At 47.9% G+C, this 8736-nt stretch overlaps 1 non-coding gene across 1 annotated transcript; it reads right to left on the reverse strand.

Annotated features, from left to right (window-relative positions):
• Window positions 1–449: 449 nt before the first annotated feature.
• TRNAD-GUC lies at window positions 450–522 on the reverse strand. The gene has a single exon. It is a non-coding gene; the product is annotated as a tRNA-Asp (tRNA).
• Between the last annotated feature and the right edge of the window lie 8214 nt (window positions 523–8736).

Consider the following 8736-nt stretch of genomic DNA (forward strand, 5'->3'; position numbering starts at 1 on the left):
GCCACTTCCCGTGGCAGCCATTTTTGGGGGATGCTCACTACCCCTTTTCAAAATCCCAAGAGTGCCCATAGGCTTAAAATGGTCAGGGACCCTTTCTCTAGACCATAACCACATGGTTGGTGGGAGATCTAGGAGAACTTCCATACCCCTGATTTTAGCACGAGGGAAAAAATAACAAAACCCTAGTCCTGTAGCGGCTGAAGAAATCAGCATTGCTGTTAATGTAGAGCCTCCTCAGATTTGTCTGAATGTTTTACTGGATGGTTAGATCCCCTCTTGGCATAGTACAGTTCATAGAGGCCTGCCTAAATGTCCATCTGTTGAACACATGAAGCTGCCTTATACTGAATCAGACCCTTGCTCCATCAAGGTGAGCTTTGTCTGCTCGGACCGGCAGCAGAGGCTGAGGCTGAGGTCTTTCACACCACCTCCTACCTGATCCTTTAAACTGGAGATGCCGGGGATTGAACCTGGGACCTTCTGCATGACAAGCAGAGGCTCTACCAACTGAGCCACGCCCCCTCCCTATTGCTCTGAGGTCAGGTAAAATTTTAAATAGCTCCTTTAGGGCAAGAAGATTACTTCTGTCTGCCAGTGGCCCATTTATTCCAACAGCGATTATACAGCCGAAAAGCTCTCTGATTTCCAGGGAGATTTTTTTTTCCTTCCAGAGTTTTTAACAATGTTTCTAACATTTTTTTAAAAAACACTCCCCTCTTTTCAGCCCAGGCCAGGGCCTTCAAAGGCTAAAACTGATGCTATTAATACTGTTATGGGCTTAGGTTCCAATTACTGCAGATCAGTTTGTTCTACATGGAAAAAAGAGAAACATGTCTTAACGATTGCAGATATTGCCTCAGTAAGAACATAAGAGAAGCCCGTCCAGTAGGCCTCAACTATCAGGAAATGTTTCTGACTAAGTTTCCATTAAGGCTCTGAAAAGAGGAAGACCACAGCTTGTTAAATAGGGTTGCCAGGTTCGGGTTGGAAAATACCTGGAGACTTTGGGGGTGGATCCAGGAGAGGGCGGGTTTTAGGGAGGGGAGGGGCCTCAGCATGGTTCAACGCCACAGAGTCCACCCTTCAAAGCAGCCATTTTCTCCAGGGGAACTGATTCTTTGTCAGCTGGAGATCAGTTGTAAAAGCGGGAGATCTCCAGGTTCCACCTGGATGCTGGCAACCGTATTGTTAAAGGGTGCAAGTAAGCATGGGGATTGGATCCACCAAATTGTTTCTGTAGATGGAAGGATTTCTGTCCCTAAAGAGTGACTTTCTTGCCTCCCCCTTCTTCTGCATCCCAAAATGCCCCATGAAACGCCATTCCTGGGGATCCCTGCTGCACCAGTAGCAACATTTTGGGTGCTGTTTTGGAATGCAACGAGGGTGAGGGTGGGGGGAAGCAGATAATGCTTGATCCTTCTGTTCATGGAAACACTCCGGTGGATTCTATCCAGTGTTTATGTGAAAAGGAAGTGTAATTTAGATGCTGGCTAAATATTGAGGCTTGGATCCTATGAATGAGTTTCGTGTATGCCAGATAGTCTCTGCCCCCGATCACATGGGAGTTTTTGGCCCGGAAGAGGGACGGATCGGGGACGCAGCAAACGGGCGCGATCACACCGCAACATCTGGGAAGCAGCGCGCACCCGTCCGAAAAAAGAGAAACGTGTCTTAACGATTGCAGATATTGCCTCAGTAAGAACATAAGAGAAGCCCGTCCAGTAGGCCTCAACTATCAGGAAATGTTTCTGACTAAGTTTCCATTAAGGCTCTGAAAAGAGGAAGACCACAGCTTGTTAAATAGGGTTGCCAGGTTCGGGTTGGAAAATACCTGGAGACTTTGGGGGTGGATCCAGGAGAGGGCGGGTTTTGGGGAGGGGAGGGGCCTCAGCATGGTCCAACGCCACCGAGTCCACCCTTCAAAGCAGCCATTTTCTCCAGGAGAACTGATTCTTTGTCAGCTGGAGATCAGTTGTAAAAGCGGGAGATCTCCAGGTTCCACCTGGATGCTGGCAACCCTATTGTTAAAGGGTGCAAGTAAGCATGGGGATTGGATCCACCAAATTGTTTCTGTTGATGGAAGGATTTCTGTCCCTAAAGCGTGACTTTCTTGCCTCCCCCTTCTTCTGCATCCCAAAATGCCCCATGAAATGCCGTTTCTGGGGATCCCTTCTGCGCCAGTAGCAACATTTTGGGTGTTTTTTTGGAATGCAACGAGGGTGAAGCTGGGGGGAAGCAGATAATGCTTGATCCTTCTGTCCACGGAAACACTCCGGTGGATTCTATCCAGTGTTTATGTGAAAAGGAAGTGTAATTTAGATGCTGGCTAGATATTGAGGCTTGGATCCTATGAATGAGTTTCGTGTATGCCAGATAGTCTCTGCCCCCGATCACATGGGAGTTTTTGGCCCGGAAGAGGGACGGATCGGGGACGCAGCAAACGGGCGCGATCACACCGCAACATCTGGGAAGCAGCGCGCACCCGTCCTCGATCCGGCCCTTCAGGCCGAAAATGCGCTGAAAAAAAGAACCAGCAAAAGAGGAGCACTGCCCCGAAACGCCACAGCAAGCGCGGACGTGGGATTGCCGGCGCGTCTGTCTTCAGGAGCATTCGAGGCTCCCAGCCGAACTGCGCATGCGCACACATGCACAGCTGGCTGCCTTGCGCTCCCTTCCATGGCTTTCTCCCCGGCATCTGATCGTGCTGGGGAGCAACTACATGGCGGCTCACGGGATCCGTCTGATCCCGCCGCAGCGTGTTTCTTTTGGTGCGGCTTTAAAAAGCCACACTTTGGCCGCATCAATTTCCCCCCCCGTGTGGCAGGGGCCTCTGTTGTGTATCACATCCCCTCTTCTGCTAAAACTTCCTTTTGCACAGGGACCCATTGAAAAGGGTTGATTGTGAGCAAATGGAACTTTTAGTAGAAGAGGAAGCAGAGGCCATCTAGCATACACAGAACTTGTCCATTGGATCAAAGCCTGAGAGAAAAGCGGACATGGAGTCGGCTGATTCCCCTTGATGGATCCCCTTGAGGGTCTCTCTCTCTCTGGTGGTGGTGGAGCAGATCTGATGCCCTGAAGGACTGCCTCTGTCTCCTCGTGTGCTCTACCTATACAATTATAAATAAAGCAAATACAACAAAAATGGTAGAACTCACCAGCACTCTCTCCTACAAAGGGAGCCAACCCAGTTAAGTGCTACCCCTGGAACTTCTCACCACTTGGGGAAGTGGGGTGCCACAGGCTGCCAAGTCCACAGTGGGGGTAGAGCATCCCCCCCAGTTCCCATTGCCCACAGCAATCTCCCCCATAATGCAGCTTTGTGTTCTTGCCCCCAAGTTCTTAGTGGAAGTGACAAAGGTCCTTTCCACACTAGACCTTAAATCCTGGTTCAACCCTGTCCCCGAACGTACATTCTACACTACATGCGAGTTCACCCCTGCAATTATCTCGGGGTATTTTTTGTTTCCACATTACACGGAGGTCAACCCGGTTTCGCCCCACACTTGTCCCGGGATAAATGGATGTTGTTATAACCAGGGATAAATGCAAGGTATTGTGTCATGAGTTGAACTCTGATAAAACCAGCGATGAGATCCAAGTGTGGAAAGGACCAAAGGGTAGCTCTAGGAAATGCTGGAAACTCTATGTAAAAACCATTTGTCGGGCTCCTGGACAAGTTACTCTCAACAACACTCTCTTTGGCAGTGATTTGTTTATTGAGAAATAGACATGACCCAGACCAGAACAGTACTGTGTCAGAACTGAGAGTTTTGGCGGGTACAGGTACAGTTATAGGTAATTCGAATAGGGCCCCTTTGACATGAATAAACAATCACACATTGCATACACCCTGCCTAGCCTCTGCGTGGTCCACCCAGTCCCCCTGGGAAATATACGATCCCACTATCTAATCTAGCAAGCTGACACCAAAGGCTTCAAGGACGTTCCTCTGAGAGGAAGGCTTCTTCAGGAAAAGTTATAGCTTCTACAGATAGCCGGATTCACACACTCAATATTTACTCCCCTGCCCTCAGGAATTCCCCTTCCCTCTCTACAGCCATGACAAACTAAGCAGAGTGGAGTTTGACAACCATAGAGTTTCTGTGGATTCCTAGAGCTTTATAGCAAAGCATGAGATGCTGTGGCTCCCATGCCGCCCCCCAGCCTTCTGTCTGATAACCCTAGCGGTGCATGTAACAATATACATTGTATCTATGGCCAGTTTGGTATAGGAGAGCCAGTTTAGTGTAGGAGAGTCAGTTTGGTGTAGTGGTTAAGTCTGCGGACTCTAATCTGGAAGAACCAGGTTTGATGCCCCACTCCTCCACTTGCAGCTGCTGGATGACCTTGGGCAAGCCATAGTTCTGACAAGAGCTGTCCTTGAAAGGGCAGTTCTTGAAAGAGCTCTCTCAGCCCCACCTACCTCACAGGGTGTCTGTTGTGGGGAGGGGAAGGGAAAGGAGATTGTAAGCCGCTCTGAGACTCCGAGTGAAGGGTGGGGTATAAATCCAGTCTCCTCCTCCTCCTCCTCTTCTTCTTCTTCAGGTTTATTTGAGCCCTCTGAGGTTTGAAATCAGGCAGGTGAATGTGTCGCAACAACTAGGCAGCCATATTGCTTGTTCTTGCAAATCCCGATAACAAGGGCAGGAGGGAAGCATTGTGCTAAGGGTAGAGTGGGTGATATAGTCCAGTTGTACAAAGAAATCAAACCGATCCTGTTTTTTTTTTTTTTTGAATTATTGAGGAACTATATTACTCACAAGCAACAAAAGGGTATGCAGCTTACCTGGCTGCTTCTTGCTCTGACTGAGAGCTGCTGGTAGCAGGGGGTGGGGCTTGTTGCATGTGCCCGCCCCCTGGGCTCTTTACTGCCGGAGCTCCGCTCCTGTGAGCTCCTGCAGGAAATGACCCCTGGGTGATATAATCCAGTTGTACAAAGAAATCAAACCGATCCTGTGTGTTTTTTTTGAATTATTGAGGAACTATATTACTCACAACCAACAAAAGGGTACATAGATTGTATATAACATCATCTAGTGTTTAAGCTAATAATAATCATATATGTTTCAGTGCATAATTAATGATCGTTTTGAAAGAAGCGGGGGGGGGAGAAAAACACAGCTTATGGAAAGAGATATAAATATAATGTAAGGAGATATAAGCTGAATTGATCAAACCGATCCTTCATAGTGAAAATAATTTTCGGAAATATGAATCCCAAAAACCTATTACTTGGTTTTGATTGCGTAAAAAACAAAGCAGAATCATAAATAAACATATCCTGCTTCCTCCACGATATGCGTTAACTCTTAGCTTCGTAAAAATGATGACGGTTTGATTCTTGAATGGGTTTTGTCCCTGGCAAGAGTATAGTCTAATTACAAGAAGCAACAACATCCATCATATCCAAAGGTAATTGAGTTTCTTGTCATTCCTGGTAACATATTGTTAAGGGAACTGTTCCAAAGAGTTGTGTATTTGCATTTGTTATTACTAATATGATAGCTCCATAAAGCAGCTACCAGTCTGGAGCGCCGTCCTGTGAGGAAGCCATCCAAACAAACTGCCTTGTCCAGTTAGTAAAAGCAGTCATTCAGTATGAAAAACAATTTCTTCTAGCCGGATGTAACTTTTGGAAATTTTATAATGCTGATATGCCCTCCTCACTATCCTCTGTGGTGGAAAGTTCCAACGGCAGAGCGTCCTGGTTTTAGGGTTTCCAAGTCCTTACCGTGTTCCAGCGTGCGGGGGCGGGGGGGCGGGGGGGTTGTGAAGACAAAAAAGTCTTCACCCACTAGCAGAAGACGACATTCGAGAGCAACAGTCCTGGGGAGGTAGTCCTGGGAAGGTAGTGCTTGGTGGCGGAAAATTAGCATCTGTAGTAAAATAAGAAACTTATGATCCTTTTCAATCCTAGGGGGAGGGGTCCATTGTGCTGAACCTGTGAACGAACTCACTTTTTTTTTAGTAGCACTGGGTTCTGTTATACTCAGTTTCGAAGCAAAAAGTTGCTTATGGTTTAACATAATTTTTTAAAGCTTTCCCAGTTACCTGGAATCACTGGTACCCCTAATTTCATTACTCAAGCAATAAGGAAAGAAATTTCGGAGCAAAATCTAAAGATCTCTTTTCTTGGCCAAAAAACAAGAGGCAAAGCAAGATGAATGAAAAAGTACATACAGAGCACACACTGCAGTTAATGGTTTGGGAGTTGGTGGGGATTCACAGTTATCTAGTTGCCAGAGCAACAGACTGCTTTATCAGATGGGTCTGGTGCTGGTGCTGGAAAGCAGAGGTCATTTTGGGGGGGATCGCAGTTCCCCCAAGTGAGGTACGGGGGCGGGGTACATGACAAAGCCCCGCCCCCTGCTTCTGGCCGCCCCGCTTCCGGCCCTCATTCAGCCAGGAGGAGGCAGGAGAAGAGGGAAGGGAAGTTGCTTCCTCCCTGCCTCTCCCCATCGATGCCTGCCTGGGGCCAGGGAGGGCCTTTGCGGGGCTTCCTTGCACTCCTGCTGGCCTTGCAGGTCCACCGCCGGGCCCCTCATGGGGCTAGGCAGTGGAGCTGCAAGTCCGGCGGCGGCGGCCGGGACCGTTGGGGGTGGTGTTTGTGGCCTTATGACACACTTCCGGTGATGTCAGGGGGTGTGGCCTTATGACACACTTCCGGTGATGTCAGGGGGTGTGGCCTTATGACACACTTCCGGTGATGTCAGGGGGTGTGGCATATGCTAATGAGTTATGCTAATGAGTTCCCCTAGCTCTTTTTCTACGAAACGACCCCTGCTGGAAAGTAACGTCAAGTTGCAGCCGACTAACGTCGACCCTGTAGGGTTTTCAAGGCAAGAGATCTGATAAGGTTGGGGTAGCCTGGGCCATCCAGGTCAGAGCAATGGGATGGGTCTACCCTACCACAAACTGGATGGGATGGATGAGTTAAAAATGAAAATCATAACCATACCCCTTTAACGTAAGAACATAAGAACATAAGAGACGCCAATGTTGGATCAGGCCAAAGGCCCATCTAGTCCAACACTCTGTCACACAGTGGCCAAAAATACTAGGTGCCATCAGGAGGTCCACCAGTGGGGCCAGGACATTAGAAGCCCTCCCACTGTTGCCCCCCCAAGCACCAAGAAGACAGAGCATCACTTGCCCCAGAGCCCCTATCTATACCTTGTGACTAATAGCGACTGATGGACCTCTGCTCCATATGCCTATCTAATTCCCTTTTGAAGCCGTCCATGCTTGTAGCCGCCACCACCTCCTGTGGCAGTGAATTCCATGTGTGAATCACTCTTTGGGTGAAGAAGTACTTCCTTTTATCCGTTCTGACCCGACCGCTCAGCAATTTCATGGAGTTCCCACGAGTTCTTGTATTGTGAGAAAGGGAGAAAAGTACCTCTTTCTTTACCTGTTCTTTCCCATGCATAATCTTGTAAACCTCAGTCATGTCACCCCTCAGTTGACTTTTCTCCAAGCTAAAGAGCCCTAAGCGCTTTAACCTTTCCTCATAGGGAAAGTGTTCCAACCCTTTTATCATTCGAGTTGCCCTTTTCTGCACTTTTTCCAAAGCTATAATATCCTTTTTAAGGTGTGGTGACCAGAACTGCACACAGTATTCCAAATGAGGTCTCACATATTGAGCTGGTCAGCTGCAAAGAACCAAAATGGCTTCCATTGAAAGTCAAATACAATTTACAGCAGCCATGACTGTTATTGACTATTAAAATTAACATGGTCATCTTGAAGAAACCTAAAACCTTCACCAGGCATTTTTAAAAGTTTTTTTTCCTCTCTGGGCAGAGAACAAGGAGGAATAGGGATGTCAGTTAAACGGCTTTCCAGCCTCACCTCAGCTACCTCTTAAGAAATGCTAATTGGTTTAGCTAGAGACAATAGGATGGTCCAGTCCTGCCCCCCCCCCAATGGGAACAGAGATTTGGAGGAATTAAGTAGAAGGACTTCAGAAAGAAACTTCTGGAGACTTCAGGAAAAGATTCTTTGACCCAGCCTGACCTGGTCAGTGGTTGGGGAAAACAGAGAGAATAAAAGTCCTGGAAGCAAGGAGGAAGGTGTCTTTTTGGCGCTGATTCCATCGAAGCAGACAGAACACTTACCTGAGGTTTGGAGGCAGCAGCCATTGCCATGTGCTGGCCTGCATACTTGAAAGGGGCTTCTGGGTAATGGAAATCCTGTAGAACATCTGGTGACTTTGTAAGCTAAGGAATCTGCCTTATATTTAACATCTGATAGGGCATGTATAGTGGGATGGAAAGAGTAACTGTGTTTTCGCCATTTCTTTTGATTCCCTTGCTCAGTCTGGTGCTGTGCTAAGAGTATGCTTGTGCACATTTTCTTTTAAATTAATGCTTTATAATTTTTGATCCTGGTAGGGGTTCTCTGTGCCACATAGACCTCCACAGTCTTGGACAGCTATTTTAAAAGGAGTGCCAGGAGGAAGGGGAGGGTGGTCAGTTGACAAGTGGCTACTATCTCAGTGGCACATAAGGCGGTAAGCTGTCCCCGTGGTAACCAGACACTGGGTAGCGGGAGACATAGAGGTGAGGCCTCAGCACTTGCAAGGGAAGCTGGGAGTCCTGACCTTCCCCATGGGAAATTCCTAAAAAGCTCAGGTGGTGGCAGCAGCTGAATGGAGAGAGGGTGTTGGGAAAACCCCAGGAGGGCAGGGTGGAACAGGGCCTGCAGGCCAGAGCAGGAATATTCTGCCACAAG

Source organism: Gekko japonicus, unplaced genomic scaffold (assembly GCF_001447785.1).
Source record: "Gekko japonicus isolate JY-2015 unplaced genomic scaffold, Gekko_japonicus_V1.1 scaffold3248, whole genome shotgun sequence".
Lineage (NCBI taxonomy): Eukaryota > Metazoa > Chordata > Lepidosauria > Squamata > Gekkonidae > Gekko > Gekko japonicus.